The sequence below is a fragment of the Myxine glutinosa genome, chromosome 4, assembly GCF_964187855.1.
Source record: "Myxine glutinosa chromosome 4, kmMyxGlut1.1, whole genome shotgun sequence".
NCBI classification, from domain to species: domain Eukaryota; kingdom Metazoa; phylum Chordata; class Myxini; order Myxiniformes; family Myxinidae; genus Myxine; species Myxine glutinosa.
This window is the reverse complement of record NC_136264.1, coordinates 75,609,844-75,627,705: the sequence shown is the minus strand read 5'-3', so window position 1 is coordinate 75,627,705 and position 17,862 is coordinate 75,609,844.

Sequence of the window (17,862 nt, the reverse complement as noted above, 5' to 3'; positions counted from 1 at the left end):
TTTCACGAGGTAAATCTATTCTTGGACCAAACTTAAACGTTAAAATTTTCATTGTGAAATGTGCACCTGTCTGTAGCCATCTTTGCAAGGCAGTCAAGCAAACAAGAAGAACAATCAGCTTTTATGAGGCTCATGTTGATGTTGAGGCCACCAGAGCAATGCGCATGGACCAGCATGAGAGTGAAAATGCTTGGTCACGAACAGCACACGGCTCGAAACAATGCTTTGAATGTTTTTTTTTCAATCTAAACGTCACAGTCATCGAGCTTGTATCGTGCTTCGTGTGATGTGCCGATTCCTTCTCCGCCTTGTAAACGAAACTGTTGCGTTGTCTCATTCACAATGAGCTGCTCAAATTCATCACCTGTCGTCCAAGGTAGCGCAATGATGGAGAAATTTCAAGCATTCATTGTGTTTGAACCGCAATGAAATGACATTCGAAAGAGAAATTTTAAACGAGGCCACAATCGAGGGTTCAACGAGGTTAAAGTTGGTCCGCGGAAAAAGAGGTGTGGTGCTGTGCACACACGACTCGATTGCCAGAAAGGTAGGCCACAACGCGTGGATACAAACGAAAGCATGAGAGGAGGACCAGCATGAGTGAAAATGCTTGGTCACGAACAGCACACGGCTCTAAACAATGCTTTGAATGTTTTTTTTTCAATCTAAACGTCACAGTCATCGAGCTTGTATCGTGCTTCGTGTGATGTGCCGATTCCTTCTCCGCCTTGTAAACGAAACTGTTGCGTTGTCTCATTCACAATGAGCTGCTCAAATTCATCACCTGTCGTCCAAGGTAGCGCAATGATGGAGAAACTTCAAGCATTCATTGTGTTTGAACCGCAATGAAATGACATTCGAAAGAGAAATTTTAAACGAGGCCACAATCGAGGGTTCAACGAGGTTAAAGTTGGTCCGCGGAAAAAGAGGTGTGGTGCTGTGCACACACGACTCGATTGCCAGAAAGGTAGGCCACAACGCGTGGATACAAACGAAAGCACTTTATTACAAGCTCGCACATCAGCACTGGGCGGGCTCGACCTGAGAGCCCGCACATATGTCCCGAGGCCACGCCTTGCCCCCGGGCGTGGCCGATCGGTCGAAAGGCGGGGCATGTATCTCAGTTCCACGCACGGACGCTCGCGCCACCCACTGGTGCGCGGAATTATTGACCATTGTGCCCGCCACACGCGCCCCCCCAGAATTCCCGCGCACCTGAAGGGTGAGCTTGCGGGGAAGCCGGATGACCCGGCCGAAACGCCCACTGGCGACGCGTGCAGGGCTGGGGGGTAGCGGGATGGCGGGGCTGGGGGGTGCTGGGGGTCTGACCGCCGTGGGGCGGCCTCGACGCGGAGGCAGAGCTGCTTGCGGGGGGTGGTCCAGATCGAGGTGGGCCGGCTTGAGGCGGTCCACGGACATATGATCCGGGGCACCGCCGATGTCCACAGTGAAATGTTTGTCCCCGGTCTCCAGCACACGGAAGGGCCTGTCGTACGAGGGCCGCAGCGGTGCCCGGTGGGCGTCGTGCCGGACGAAAACGTACTCCGCCGTGCGAAGCTCCGGGGCGACGTGGGAGGACGGGCAACCGTGGTGTGCCCTCGGCACCGGGGCGAACCTCCTGGCGGTCTCCTGCAGGGTGGAGCGCTGTTGCGCCGCGGACCAAGGAGCCGTGGAGTCAGGGATAAATTCGCCCGGCACCCGCAGCGGTTGTCCGGAAACCAGCTCTGCCGAGGACGCGCACAGGTCGTCCTTGGGCCCCGTCCTGAGGCCCAGCAGGACCCAGGGGAGCCTGTCGGCCCAGCTGCCGTCGCGGAGGCTGGCCCGGAACGCGGCCTTCATCGAGCGATGAAAGCGCTCGCACAGGCCGTTGGCCTGGGGGTGGTAGGCCGTGGTGCGGTGCAGTTTGATGCCGAGCCCTTGCGCCACTGCTCCCCAGAGCTCCGAGGTGAACTGGGGGCCGCGGTCGGACGAGATGTCCGAGGGGGCACCGAACCGGGCAACCCACGTGGCGATGAAGGCTTGCGCAACATCAGCTGCAGTCGTCGCCGCCAATGGCACCGCCTCCGGCCACCGGGTGGTGCGGGGACCACCATGGTGAGGAGGTGGGTGAACCCCCATGATGGGGGCAGAGGTCCCACCAAGTCGACGTGGACGTGGTCGAACTGACGCTCGGGCACTGTAAATGGGGCCAACGGGGCCTGGGTGTGGCGGTGGACCTTTGCGCGCTGGCACGCGAGGCACGTCCTGGTACAGTCGCGGACGTTCTTCCTGAGGCCATGCCAGACGAACTTCGCCGCGACGAGCTTCTGGGAGGCCTTCGTGCCCGGGTGGGACAGGCCGTGGATGGCATCGAAAACCGGGCGCTGCCAGCCAGTGGGCACGATGGGGCGAGGCCGGCCGAGGGAGACGTCGCACAAGAGGGCCGTGCCCGCGACGTCGAACGGCACCTTGGTGGCGCGGATGCCCGTGACGGCGGTCTGCAAGGCCTGGACGTCGGGGTCGGCGGTCTGGTCCCCCGCCATCCGGGCATAGTCGATCCCGAGGTGGACCGCGTGTGCGACGGACCGGGAAAGGCAACCCGCCACCGGGTTGTCTTTACCCGCGACGTGACGGATGTCCGTTGTGTACTCGGACATGGCAGAGAGGTGACGTTGCTGCCGGGCCGACCATGGCTCGGCGACCTTGGCCATCGCGAACACAAGGGGCTTGTGATCGACGAAAGCCGTGAACGGGCGGCCCTCGAGCAGATGGCGGAAGTGTCGGACCGCCAGGTGGAGCCCGAGCAGCTCGCGGTCGAAGGTGCTCTAGCCGCGTTCTTGCGGGCGAAGCTGCCGGCTAAAAAACGCCAGCGGCTGCCAAGCACCACGCACCCACCGCTCGTGCACCGCGCCCACCGTGTAGTCCGATGCGTCGGTGGTGAGGGCGATTGGTGCATCGGGCGCCGGGTGCGCCAGCATTGTGGCGTTGGCCAAGGCCAGCTTTGCACCCACAAACGCCATGGCCATCGGCTCCGTCCAGGTGATGTCACCTTTGCCCGGCTTCCGCCGGAGGGCCTCGTGAAGGGGGCGCAGCAGCTGGGCGATGCGGGGCACGAAGCGGTGGTAAAAATTGACCATGCCCAGGAATTCCTGGAACCCCTTGATCGTGCTGGGGCACGGGAAACTCCTGACGGCCTCCACCTTGGCCGGTAAAGGGATGGCCCCGTGCCTGGTGATGCAGTGCCCCAAGAAGTCGATGGCGGTGACGCCGAAATGGCACTTCGCGGGGTTGATGATCAGGCCATGCTGGCCCAGGCATTCGAATAGCATGCGGAGGTGGAGAAGGTGCTCCTCCCGGGACGCGTTCTTGACTAGGATGTCGTCCAGGTAGACGTAGATGAAAGGTAAGTCGCGCAAGACGCTGTCCATGAGCCGCTGGAATGCCTGGGCCACATTCTTCAACCCAAAAGGCATCCGCAGGCACTCAGAGGCCGAAAGGGGTGATGACGGCTGTCTTTGGGACATCGTCCGGTTGTACGGGGACCTGGTGGTGGCCCCGGATGAAGTCCACCTTGGAGAAAACGGTCGTGTTTGCCAACCGGGTGGAAAAGTCTTGAATATGCGGGACCGGGTAGCGGTCGGGGGTGGTGGCATCGTTGAGCCGGCGGTAGTCACCGCACGGCCGCCATCCGTCGCCGGGCTTTGGCACGATGTGCAGAGGAGAGGCCCATGTGCTGTTGGAGCGCCGTACGATGCCCAGCCGTTCCAGCATGGCGAACTCCACTTTCGCCACGGCGAGCTTCGTGGGGTCGAGGCGGTGTGCCCGGGCGTAGACTGGTGGGCCGATGGTGGGGATATGGTGCTCCACCCCGTGTTTGACGGCCACCGCTGAAAAGGTGGGCCGCGTGAGTGCCGGGAAACTGGCGAGGAGGCGGGTAAACTCGTCCGCTGCCGGAAGCGTACAAACTAATCTCGCCGGGATGGAACCACTCAGCAAGCCGCTTGGCAAGCCGCTCGGTGAGCCGCTCAGCGAACAAGCGAGCGATCTGAAGGTTTCGGCCTGGATGAGACGTCGACGCTTAACGTCCACCAACAGCCCATGCGCACAAAGGAAGTCCGCACCGAGCAGGGCCATTGGCACGCTGGCGGTGACGAACGACCATTGGAAACGCTGCCCTCCGAACCGCAGTGAGAGCCAATGCTTCCCGAATGTGCGGATGGGTGTTCCGTTGGCGGCAAGCAAAGCGGGGCCCCGGCCCGCGGCTTGGTTGTCGGATGCGGAGGCAGGGAGGACACTTACCTGTGCTCCCGTGTCGCACAGAAAACGACGACCAGACGAGGTGTCCATGATGAACAGGAGGCTGCCGGAATGGCCGACGCTCATGGCCGCAAGTGAGCGCCGGCCCGGTCATCTCCCGACCCGTCAAAAGAACATGGCGGGCGGCACGTTCTAGCCTTGCGGCCGAACCTGGCATGGTAGTAGCACCAGGTTTGCGGCGGCGGCGGCCACGTCGGCCGTGCTGGCGGCGGTGGTGGTGGCAGCGGCGGTAGTGGGCGGGGCGTAGCAGCGGACACGAGGGAAGCAGGCCGCGAAAAATTTGTCGGCCTCTCCGGCCAGGGCACGGGGTTCCGTTATTTTGGAACCGGCCAGCACGAGGCGCACCTGCACAGGTAGGTGGCGGAGGAAAAGTGCTCGGAACAGCAAATCCGGGTGCTGGTCTCCAAGCAGGGACAGCATAAAATCCATCTGAACGGATGGTCGTGTGTCGCCGAGGGTGGGAAGGTCCAGGAGGCGGTCGGCGTGTTCGACCTCCGTGAGCCTGAACGTGGCGAGGAGGAGACGTTTGAGCGCCTCGTACTTGTGGTCGCCCGGCGGGCGCCGAAGGATGGACACGACGCGGGCGGCAGTGCCGGGCCCGAGGGCAGCGACCACGTGGTAGTACCTGGTCTCGTCCGCCGTGATGCCCAGAGTTGGAATTGAGCTTCGGCCTGCACAAACCAAACGTCGGCTTGCACTTCCCAGACCTCCGGGAGTTTGATGGAGACGGCGTTGATAGCCATGGCGCGTTCGGGGATCAGCTACGGCTGAACCAGTCGGGGTCACCAGTGTGGTGCTGTGCACACACAACTCGATTGCCAGGAAGGTAGGCCACAACGCGTGGATACAAACGAAAGCACTTTATTACAAGCTCGCACATCAGCATTGGGCGGGCTCGACCTTAGAGCCCACATATATGTCCCGAGGCCACGCCTTGCCCCCGGGCATGGCCAATCGGAAGAAAGGCGGGGCGTGTATCTCAGTTCCACGCCTGGACGCTCGCCCCACCCACTGGTGCACGGAATTATTGACCATTGTGCCCGCCACACGCGCCCCCCCCCAGAATTCCCGCGCACCTGAAGGGTGAGCTTGCGGGGAAGCCGGATGACCCAGCCGAAACGCCCACTGGCGATGCGTGCAGGGCTGGGGGGGTAGCGGGATGGCGGGGCTGGGGGGTGCCGGGGGTCTGACCGCCATGGGGCGGCCTCGACGCGGAGGCAGAGCTGCTTGCGGGGGGTGGTCCAGATCGAGGTGGGCCGGCTTGAGGCGGTCCACGGAGATATGATCCGGGGCACCGCCGATGTCCACAGTGAAATGTTTGTCCCCGGTCTCCAGCACACGGAAGGGCCTGTCGTACGGGGGCCGCAGCGGTGCCCGGTGGGCGTCGTGCCGGACGAAAACGTACTCCGCCGTGCGAAGCTCCGGGGCGATGTGGGAGGACGGGCAACCGTGGTGTGCCCTCGGCACCGGGGCGAACCTCCTGGCGGTCTCCTGCAGGGTGGAGCGCTGTTGCGCCGCGGACCAAGGAGCCGTGGAGTCGGGGATAAATTCGCCCGGCACCCGCAGCGGTTGTCCGAAAACCAGCTCTGCCGAGGACGCGCACAGGTCATCCTTGGACCCCGTCCTGAGGCCCAGCAGGACCCAGGGGAGCCTGTCGGCCCAGCTGCCGTCGTGGAGGCTGGCCCGGAGCGCGGCCTTCATCAAGCGATGAAAGCGCTCGCACAGGCCGTTGGCCTGGGGGTGGTAGGCCGTGGTGCGGTGCAGTTTGACGCCGAGCCCTTGCGCCACCGCTCCCCAGAGCTCCGAGGTGAACTGGGGGCCGCGGTCGGACGAGATGTCCGAGGGGGCACCGAACCGGGCAACCCATGTGGCGATGAAGGCTTGCGCGACGTCAGCTGCAGTCGTCGCCGCCAATGGCACCGCATCCGGCCACCGGGTGGTGCGGTCCACCATGGTGAGGAGGTGGGTGAACCCCCGTGAGGGGGGCAGAGGTCCCACCAAGTCGACGTGGACGTGGTCGAACTGACGCTCGGGCACTGTAAATGGGGCCAACGGGGCCTGGGTGTGGCGGTGGACATTTGCACTCTGGCACGCGAAGCACATCCTGGTACAGTCGCGGACGTTCTTCCTGAGGCCATGCCAGACGAACTTCGCCACGACGAGCTTCTGGGAGGCCTTCGTGTCCGGGTGGGACAGGCCGTGGATGGCGTCGAAAACCGGGCGCTGCCAGCCAGTGGGCACGATGGGGCGAGGCCGGCCGAGGGAGACGTCGCACAAGAGGGCCGTGCCCGTGACGTCGAACGGCACCTTGGTGGCGCGGATGCCCGTGACGGCGGTCCGCAAGGCCTGGACGTCGGGGTAGGCGTTCTGGTCCCCCGCCATCCGGGCATAGTCGATTCTGAGGTGGACCGCGTGTGCGACGGACCGGGAAAGGCAATCCGCCACAGGGTTGTCTTTACCCGCGACGTGACGGATGTCCGTCGTGTACTCGGACATGGCAGAGAGGTGACGTTGCTGCCGGGCCGACCATGGCTCGGCGACCTTGGCCATCGCGAACACAAGGGGCTTGTGATCGACGAAAGCTGTGAATGGGCGGCCCTCGAGCAGATGGCGGAAGTGTCGGACTGCCAGGTGGAGCCCGAGCAGCTCGCGGTCGAAGGTGCTGTAGCCGCGTTCGTGCGGGCGAAGCTGCCGGCTAAAAAACGCCAGCGGCTGACAAGCACCACGCACCACCGCTCGTGCACCGCGCCCACCGTGTAGTCCGATGCGTCGGTGGTGAGGGCGATTGGTGCATCGGGCGCCGGGTGCGCCAGCATTGTGGCGTTGGCCAAGGCCAGCTTTGTGCCCACAAACGCCACGGCCATCGGCTCCGTCCAGGCGATGTCACCTTTGCCCGGCTTCCCCCGGAGGGCCTCGTGAAGGGGGCGCAGGAGCTGGGCGACGCGGGGCACGAAGCGGTGGTAATGCCCAGGAATTCCTGGAACCCCTTGATCGTGCGGGGGCACGGGAAACTCCTGACGGCCTCGTGCCTGGTGATGCAGTGCCCCAAGAAGTCGATGGCGGTGACGCCGAAATGGCACTTCGCGGGGTTGATGATCAGGCCATGCTGGCCCAGGCATTCGAATAGCATGCGGAGGTGGAGAAGGTGCTCCTCCCGGGACGCGTTCGTGACTAGGATGTCGTCCAGGTAGACGTAGATGAAAGGTAAGTCGCGCAAGACGCTGTCCATGAGCCGCTGGAACGCCTGGGCCACATTCTTCAACCCAAAAGGCATCCGCAGGCACTCAGAGGCCGAAAGGGGTGATGACGGCTGTCTTTGGGACATCGTCTGGTTGTACGGGGACCTGGTGGTGGCCCCGGATGAAGTCCACCTTGGAGAAAACGGTCGTGTTTGCCAACCGGGCGGAAAAGTATTGAATATGCGGGACCGGGTAGCGGTCGGGGGTGGTGGCATCGTTGAGCCGGCGGTAGTCACCGCACGGCCGCCATCCGTCGCCGGGCTTTGGCACGATGTGCAGAGGAGAAGCCCATGTGCTGTTGGAGCGCCGTACGATGCCCAGCCGTTCCAGCGTGGCGAACTCCACTTTCGCCACGGCGAGCTTCGTGGGGTCGAGGCGGCGTGCCCGGGCGTAGACCGGTGGGCCGACGGTGGGGATATGGTGCTCCACCCCGTGTTTGACGGCCACCGCTGAAAAGGTGGGCCGCGTGAGTGCCGGGAAACTGGCGAGGAGGCGGGTAAACTCGTCCGCTGCCGGAAGCGTACAAACTAATCTCGCCGGGATGGAACCACTCAGCAAGCCGCTTGGCAAGCCGCTCGGTGAGCCGCTCAGCGAACAAGCGAGCGAGCTGAAGGTTTCGGCCTGGATGAGACGTCGACGCTTAACGTCCACCAACAGCCCAAGCGCACAAAGGAAGTCCGCACCGAGCAGGGCCATTGGCACGCTGGCGGTGACGAACGACCATTGGAAACGCTGCCCTCCGAACCGCAGTGAGAGGCAACGCTTCCCGAATGTGCGGATGGGTGTTCCGTTGGCAGCAAACAAAGCGGGGCCCCGTCCCACGGCTTGGTTGTCGGACGCGGAGGCAGGGAGGACATTTACCTGTGCTCCCGTGTCGCACAGAAAACGACGACCAGACGAGGTGTCCATGATGAACAGGAGGCTGCCGGAATGGCCGACGCTCATGGCCGCAAGTGAGCGCCGGCCCGGTCATTTCCCGACCCGTCAAAAGAACATGGCGGGCGGCACGTTCTAGTCTTGCGGCCGAACCTGGCATGGTAGTAGCACCAGGTTTGCGGCGGCGGCGGCCACGTCGGCCGTGCCGGCGGCGGTGGTGGTGGCAGCGGCGGTAGTGGGCGGGGCGTAGCAGCGGCCACGAGGGAAGCAGGGGGCGCTGGAGCCTCCGCACCGGGATCCACTACGGCAGCACCGTACAACGACCACGTGTCGCAGGCCGTGAAAAATTTGTCGGCCTCTCCGGCCAGGGCACGGGGTTCCGTTATTTTGGAACCGGCCAGCGCGAGGCGCACCTGTACAGGTAGCTGGCGGAGGAAAAGTGCTCGGAACAGGAAATCCGGATGCTGGTCTCCAAGCAGGGACAGCATAAAATCCATCCGAACGGATGGTCGTGTGTCGCCGAGGGTGGGAAGGTCCAGGAGGCGGTCGGCGCATTTGACCTCCGTGAGCCCGAACGTGGCGAGGAGGAGACGTTTGAGCGCCTCGTACTTATGGTCGCCCGGCGGGCGCCGAAGGATGTACACGACGCGGGCGGCAGTGCCGGGCCCGAGAGCAGCAACCACGTGGTAGTACCTGGTCTCGTCCGCCGTGATGCCCGGAGTTGGAATTGAGCTTCGGCCTGCACAAACCAAACGTCGGCTTGCGCTTCCCAGAACTCCGGGAGTTTGATGGAGACGGCGTTGATAGCCATGGCGCGTTCGGGGATCAGCTACGGCTGAACCAGTCAGGGTCACCAGTGTGGTGCTGTGCACACACGACTCGATTGCCAGGAAGGTAGGCCACAACGCGTGGATACAAACGAAAGCACTTTATTTCAAGCTCGCACATCAGCACTGGGCGGGCTCGACCTTAGAGCCCACATATATGTCCCGAGGCCACGCCTTGCCCCCGGGCGTGGCCGATCGGCCGAAAGGCGGGGCATGTATCTCAGTTCCACGCCCGGACGCTTACCCCACCCACTGGTGCACGGAATTATTGACCATTGTGCCCGCCACACGCGCCCCCCCAGAATTCCCGCGCACCTGAAGGGTGAGCTTGCGGGGAAGCCGGATGACCCAGCCGAAGCGCCCACTGGCGATGCGTGCAGGGCTGGGGGGTAGCGGGATGGCGGGGCTGGGGGGTGCCGGGGGTCTGACCGCCGTGGGGCGGCCTCGACGCGGAGGCAGAGCTGCTTGCGGGGGGTGGTCCAGATCGAGGTGGGCCGGCTTGAGGCGGTCCACGGAGATATGATCCGGGGCACCGCCGATGTCCACAGTGAAATGTTTGTCCCCGGTCTCCAGCACACGGAAGGGCCTGTCGTACGGGGGCCGCAGCGGTGCCCGGTGGGCATCGTGCCGGACGAAAACGTACTCCGCCGTGCGAAGCTCCGGGGCGACGTGGGAGGACGGGCAACCGTGGTGTGCCCTCGGCACCGGGGCAAACCTCCTGGCAGTCTCCTGCAGGGTGGAGCGCTGTTGCGCCGCGGACCAAGGAGCCGTGGAGTCGGGGATAAATTCGCCCGGCACCCGCAGCGGTTGTCCGAAAACCAGCTCTGCCGAGGACGCGCACAGGTCGTCCTTGGGCCCCGTCCTGAGGCCCAGCAGGACCCAGGGGAGCCAGTCGGCCCAGCTGCCGTCGCGGAGGCTGGCCCGGAGCGCGGTCTTCATCGAGCGATGAAAGCGCTCGCACAGGCCGTTGGCCTGGGGGTGGTAGGCCGTGGTGCGGTGCAGTTTGACGCCGAGCCCTTGCGCCACCGCTCCCCAGAGCTCCGAGGTGAACTGGGGGCCGCGGTCGGACGAGATGTCCGAGGGGGCACCGAACCGGGCAACCCACGTGGCGATGAAGGCTTGCGCGACGTCAGCTGCAGTCGTCGCCGCCAATGGCACCGCCTCCGGCCACCGGGTGGTGCGGTCCAACATGGTGAGGAGGTGGGTGAACCCCCGTGAGGGGGGCAGAGGTCCCACCAAGTCGACGTGGACGTGGTCGAACTGACGCTCGGGCACTGTAAACGGGGCCAACGGGGCCTGGGTGTGGCGGTGGACCTTTGCGCGCTGGCACGCGAGGCACGTCCTGGTACAGTCGCGGATGTTCTTCCTGAGGCCATGCCAGATGAACTTCGCCGCGACGAGCTTCTGGGAGGCCTTCGTGCCCGGGTGGGACAGGCCGTGGATGGCGTCGAAAACCGGGAGCTGCCAGCCAGTGGGCACGATGGGGCGAGGCCGGCCGAGGGAGACGTCGCACAAGAGGGCCGTGCCCGCGACGTCGAACGGCACCTTGGTGGCGCGGATGCCCGTGACGGCGGTCCGCAAGGCCTGGACGTCGGGGTCGGCGGTCTGGTCCCCCGCCATCCGGGCATAGTCGATCCCGAGGTGGACCGCGTGTGCGACGGACCGGGAAAGGCAATCCGCCACCGGGTTGTCTTTACCCGCGACGTGACGGATGTCCGTCGTGTACTCGGACATGGCAGAGAGGTGACGTTGCTGCCGGGCCGACCATGGCTCGGCGACCTTGGCCATCGCGAACACAAGGGGCTTGTGATCGACGAAAGCCGTGAACGGGCGGCCCTCGAGCAGATGGCGGAAGTGTCGGACCGCCAGGTGGAGCCCGAGCAGCTCGCGGTCGAAGGTGCTGTAGCCGCGTTCGTGCGGGCGAAGCTGCCGGCTAAAAAACGCCAGCGGCTGCCAAGCACCACGCACCCACCGCTCGTGCACCGCGCCCACCGTGTAGTCTGATGCGTCGGTGGTGATGGCGATTAGTGCATCGGGCGCCGGGTGCGCCAGCATTGTGGCGTTGGCCAAGGCCAGCTTTGCGCCCACAAACGCCACGGCCATCGGCTCCGTCCAGGCGATGTCACCTTTGCCCGGCTTCCCCCGGAGGGCCTCGTGAAGGGGGCGCAGGAGCTGGGCGACGCGGGGCACGAAGCGGTGGTAAAAATTGACCATGCCCAGGAATTCCTGGAACCCCTTGATCGTGCGGGGGCACGGGAAACTCCTGACGGCCTCGTGCCTGGTGATGCAGTGCCCCAAGAAGTCGATGGTGGTGACGCCGAAATGGCACTTCGCGGGGTTGATGATCAGGCCATGCTGGCCCAGGCATTCGAATAGCATGCAGAGGTGGAGAAGGTGCTCCTCCCGGGACGCGTTCGTGACTAGGATGTCGTCCAGGTAGACGTAGATGAAAGGTAAGTCGCGCAAGACGCTGTCCATGAGCCGCTGGAACGCCTGGGCCACATTCTTCAACCCAAAAGGCATCCGCAGGCACTCAGAGGCCGAAAGGGGTGATGACGGCTGTCTTTGGGACATCGTCCGGTTGTACGGGGACCTGGTGGTGGCCCCGGATGAAGTCCACCTTGGAGAAAACGGTCGTGTTTGCCAACCGGGCGGAAAAGTCTTGAATATGCGGGACCGGGTAGCGGTCGGGGGTGGTGGCATCGTTGAGCCGGCGGTAGTCACCGCACGGCCGCCATCCGTCGCCGGGCTTTGGCACGATGTGCAGAGGAGAGGCCCATGTGCTGTTGGAGCGCCGTACGATGCCCAGCCGTTCCAGCATGGCGAACTCCACTTTCGCCACGGCGAGCTTCGTGGGGTCGATGCGGCATGCCCGGGCGTAGACCGGTGGGCCGACGGTGGGGATATGGTGCTCCACCCCGTGTTTGACGGCCACCGCTGAAAAGGTGGGCCGCGTGAGTGCCGGGAAACTGGTGAGGAGGCGGGTAAACTCGTCCGCTGCCGGAAGCGTACAAACTAATCTCGCCGGGATGGAACCACTCAGCAAGCCGCTTGGCAAGCCGCTCGGTGAGCCGCTCAGCGAACAAGCGAGCGAGCTGAAGGTTTCGGCCTGGATGAGACGTCGATGCTTATCGTCCACCAACAGCCCATGCGCACAAAGGAAGTCCTCACCGAGCAGGGCCATTGGCACGCTGGCGGTGACGAACGACCATTGGAAACGCTGCCCTCCGAACCGCAGTGAGAGGCAACGCTTCCCGAATGTGCGGATGGGTGTTCCGTTGGCAGCAAGCAAAGTGGGGCCCCGGCCCGCGGCTTGGTTGTCGGACGCGGAGGCAGGGAGGACACTTACCTGTGCTCCCGTGTCGCACAGAAAACGACGACCAGACGAGGTGTCCATGATGAACAGGAGGCTGCCGGAATGGCCGACGCTCATGGTCGCAAGTGAGCGCCGGCCCGGTCATTTCCCGACCCGTCAAAAGAACATGGCGGGCGGCACGTTCTAGCCTTGCGGCCGAACCTGGCATAGTAGTAGCACCAGGTTTGCGGCGGCGGCGGCCACGTCGGCCGTGCCGGCGGCGGTGGTGGTGGCAGCGGCGGTAGTGGGCGGGGCGTAGCAGCGGCCACGAGGGAAGCAGGGGGCGCTGGAGCCTCCGCACCGGGATCCACTACGGCAGCACCGTACAACGACCACGTGTCGCAGGCCGTGAAAAATTTGTCGGCCTCTCCGGCCAGGGCACGGGGTTCCGTTATTTTGGAACCGGCCAGCGCGAGGCGCACCTGTACAGGTAGCTGGCAGAGGAAAAGTGCTCGGAACAGGAAATCCGGATGCTGGTCTCCAAGCAGGGACAGCATAAAATCCATCCGAACGGATGGTCGTGTGTCGCCGAGGGTGGGAAGGTCCAGGAGGCGGTCGGCGCATTTGACCTCCGTGAGCCCGAACGTGGCGAGGAGGAGACGTTTGAGCGCCTCGTACTTATGGTCGCCCGGCGGGCGCCGAAGGATGTACACGACGCGGGCGGCAGTGCCGGGCCCGAGAGCAGCAACCACGTGGTAGTACCTGGTCTCGTCCGCCGTGATGCCCGGAGTTGGAATTGAGCTTCGGCCTGCACAAACCAAACGTCGGCTTGCGCTTCCCAGAACTCCGGGAGTTTGATGGAGACGGCGTTGATAGCCATGGCGCGTTCGGGGATCAGCTACGGCTGAACCAGTCAGGGTCACCAGTGTGGTGCTGTGCACACACGACTCGATTGCCAGGAAGGTAGGCCACAACGCGTGGATACAAACGAAAGCACTTTATTTCAAGCTCGCACATCAGCACTGGGCGGGCTCGACCTTAGAGCCCACATATATGTCCCGAGGCCACGCCTTGCCCCCGGGCGTGGCCGATCGGCCGAAAGGCGGGGCATGTATCTCAGTTCCACGCCCGGTCGCTCACCCCACCCACTGGTGCACGGAATTATTGACCATTGTGCCCGCCACACGCGCCCCCCCAGAATTCCCGCGCACCTGAAGGGTGAGCTTGCGGGGAAGCCGGATGACCCAGCCGAAGCGCCCACTGGCGATGCGTGCAGGGCTGGGGGGTAGCGGGATGGCGGGGCTGGGGGGTGCCGGGGGTCTGACCGCCGTGGGGCGGCCTCGACGCGGAGGCAGAGCTGCTTGCGGGGGGTGGTCCAGATCGAGGTGGGCCGGCTTGAGGCGGTCCACGGAGATATGATCCGGGGCACCGCCGATGTCCACAGTGAAATGTTTGTCCCCGGTCTCCAGCACACGGAAGGGCCTGTCGTACGGGGGCCGCAGCGGTGCCCGGTGGGCATCGTGCCGGACGAAAACGTACTCCGCCGTGCGAAGCTCCGGGGCGACGTGGGAGGACGGGCAACCGTGGTGTGCCCTCGGCACCGGGGCAAACCTCCTGGCAGTCTCCTGCAGGGTGGAGCGCTGTTGCGCCGCGGACCAAGGAGCCGTGGAGTCGGGGATAAATTCGCCCGGCACCCGCAGCGGTTGTCCGAAAACCAGCTCTGCCGAGGACGCGCACAGGTCGTCCTTGGGCCCCGTCCTGAGGCCCAGCAGGACCCAGGGGAGCCAGTCGGCCCAGCTGCCGTCGCGGAGGCTGGCCCGGAGCGCGGTCTTCATCGAGCGATGAAAGCGCTCGCACAGGCCGTTGGCCTGGGGGTGGTAGGCCGTGGTGCGGTGCAGTTTGACGCCGAGCCCTTGCGCCACCGCTCCCCAGAGCTCCGAGGTGAACTGGGGGCCGCGGTCGGACGAGATGTCCGAGGGGGCACCGAACCGGGCAACCCACGTGGCGATGAAGGCTTGCGCGACGTCAGCTGCAGTCGTCGCCGCCAATGGCACCGCCTCCGGCCACCGGGTGGTGCGGTCCAACATGGTGAGGAGGTGGGTGAACCCCCGTGAGGGGGGCAGAGGTCCCACCAAGTCGACGTGGACGTGGTCGAACTGACGCTCGGGCACTGTAAACGGGGCCAACGGGGCCTGGGTGTGGCGGTGGACCTTTGCGCGCTGGCACGCGAGGCACGTCCTGGTACAGTCGCGGATGTTCTTCCTGAGGCCATGCCAGATGAACTTCGCCGCGACGAGCTTCTGGGAGGCCTTCGTGCCCGGGTGGGACAGGCCGTGGATGGCGTCGAAAACCAGGAGCTGCCAGCCAGTGGGCACGATGGGGCGAGGCCGGCCGAGGGAGACGTCGCACAAGAGGGCCGTGTCCGCGACGTCGAACGGCACCTTGGTGGCGCGGATGCCCGTGACGGCGGTCCGCAAGGCCTGGACGTCGGGGTCGGCGGTCTGGTCCCCCGCCATCCGGGCATAGTCGATCCCGAGGTGGACCGCGTGTGCGACGGACCGGGAAAGGCAATCCGCCACCGGGTTGTCTTTACCCGCGACGTGACGGATGTCCGTCGTGTACTCGGACATGGCAGAGAGGTGACGTTGCTGCCGGGCCGACCATGGCTCGGCGACCTTGGCCATCGCGAACACAAGGGGCTTGTGATCGACGAAAGCCGTGAACGGGCGGCCCTCGAGCAGATGGCGGAAGTGTCGGTCCGCCAGGTGGAGCCCGAGCAGCTCGCGGTCGAAGGTGCTGTAGCCGCGTTCGTGCGGGCGAAGCTGCCGGCTAAAAAACGCCAGCGGCTGCCAAGCACCACGCACCCACCGCTCGTGCACCGCGCCCACCGTGTAGTCTGATGCGTCGGTGGTGATGGCGATTAGTGCATCGGGCGCCGGGTGCGCCAGCATTGTGGCGTTGGCCAAGGCCAGCTTTGCGCCCACAAACGCCACGGCCATCGGCTCCGTCCAGGCGATGTCACCTTTGCCCGGCTTCCCCCGGAGGGCCTCGTGAAGGGGGCGCAGGAGCTGGGCGACGCGGGGCACGAAGCGGTGGTAAAAATTGACCATGCCCAGGAATTCCTGGAACCCCTTGATCGTGCGGGGGCACGGGAAACTCCTGACGGCCTCGTGCCTGGTGATGCAGTGCCCCAAGAAGTCGATGGTGGTGACGCCGAAATGGCACTTCGCGGGGTTGATGATCAGGCCATGCTGGCCCAGGAATTCGAATAGCATGCGGAGGTGGAGAAGGTGCTCCTCCCGGGACGCGTTCGTGACTAGGATGTCGTCCAGGTAGACGTAGATGAAAGGTAAGTCGCGCAAGACGCTGTCCATGAGCCGCTGGAACGCCTGGGCCACATTCTTCAACCCAAAAGGCATCCGCAGGCACTCAGAGGCCGAAAGGGGTGATGACGGCTGTCTTTGGGACATCGTCCGGTTGTACGGGGACCTGGTGGTGGCCCCGGATGAAGTCCACCTTGGAGAAAACGGTCGTGTTTGCCAACCGGGCGGAAAAGTCTTGAATATGCGGGACCGGGTAGCGGTCGGGGGTGGTGGCATCGTTGAGCCGGCGGTAGTCACCGCACGGCCGCCATCCGTCGCCGGGCTTTGGCACGATGTGCAGAGGAGAGGCCCATGTGCTGTTGGAGCGCCGTACGATGCCCAGCCGTTCCAGCATGGCGAACTCCACTTTCGCCACGGCGAGCTTCGTGGGGTCGATGCGGCATGCCCGGGCGTAGACCGGTGGGCCGACGGTGGGGATATGGTGCTCCACCCCGTGTTTGACGGCCACCGCTGAAAAGGTGGGCCGCGTGAGTGCCGGGAAACTGGTGAGGAGGCGGGTAAACTCGTCCGCTGCCGGAAGCGTACAAACTAATCTCGCCGGGATGGAACCACTCAGCAAGCCGCTTGGCAAGCCGCTCGGTGAGCCGCTCAGCGAACAAGCGAGCGAGCTGAAGGTTTCGGCCTGGATGAGACGTCGATGCTTATCGTCCACCAACAGCCCATGCGCACAAAGGAAGTCCTCACCGAGCAGGGCCATTGGCACGCTGGCGGTGACGAACGACCATTGGAAACGCTGCCCTCCGAACCGCAGTGAGAGGCAACGCTTCCCGAATGTGCGGATGGGTGTTCCGTTGGCAGCAAGCAAAGTGGGGCCCCGGCCCGCGGCTTGGTTGTCGGACGCGGAGGCAGGGAGGACACTTACCTGTGCTCCCGTGTCGCACAGAAAACGACGACCAGACAAGGTGTCCATGATGAACAGGAGGCTGCCGGAATGGCCGACGCTCATGGTCGCAAGTGAGCGCCGGCCCGGTCATTTCCCGACCCGTCAAAAGAACATGGCGGGCGGCACGTTCTAGCCTTGCGGCCGAACCTGGCATAGTAGTAGCACCAGGTTTGCGGCGGCGGCGGCCACGTCGGCCGTGCCGGCGGCGGTGGTGGTGGCAGCGGCGGTAGTGGGCGGGGCGTAGCAGCGGCCACGAGGGAAGCAGGGGGCACTGGAGCCTCCGCACCGGGATCCACTACGGCAGCACCGTACAACGACCACGTGTCGCAGGCCGCGAAAAATTTGTCGGCCTCTCCGGCCAGGGCACGGGGTTCTGTTATTTTGGAACCGGCCAGCGCGAGGCGCACCTGTACAGGTAGCTGGCAGAGGAAAAGTGCTCGGAACAGGAAATCCGGGTGCTGGTCTCCAAGCAGGGACAGCATAAAATCCATCCGAACGGATGGTCGTGTGTCGCCGAGGGTGGGAAGGTCCAGGAGGCGGTCGGCGCGTTCGACCTCCGTGAGCCCGAACGTGGCGAGGAGGAGACGTTTGAGCGCCTCGTACTTGTGGTCGCCCAGCGGGCGCCGAAGGATGGACACGACGCGGGCGGCAGTGCCGGGCCCGAGGGCAGCGACCACGTGGTAGTACCTGGTCTCGTCCGCCGTGATGCCCGGAGTTGGAATTGAGCTTCGGCCTGCACAAACCAAACGTCGGCTTGCGCTTCCCAGAACTCCGGGAGTTTGATGGAGACGGCGTTGATAGCCATGGCGCGTTCGGGGATCAGCTACGGCTGAACCAGTCGGGGTCACCAGTGTGGTGCTGTGCACACACGACTCGATTGCCAGGAAGGTAGGCCACAACGCGTGGATACAAACGAAAGCACTTTATTTCAAGCTCGCACATCAGCACTGGGCGGGCTCGACCTTAGAGCCCACATATATGTCCCGAGGCCACGCCTTGCCCCCGGGCGTGGCCGATCGGCCGAAAGGCGGGGCATGTATCTCAGTTCCACGCCCGGACGCTC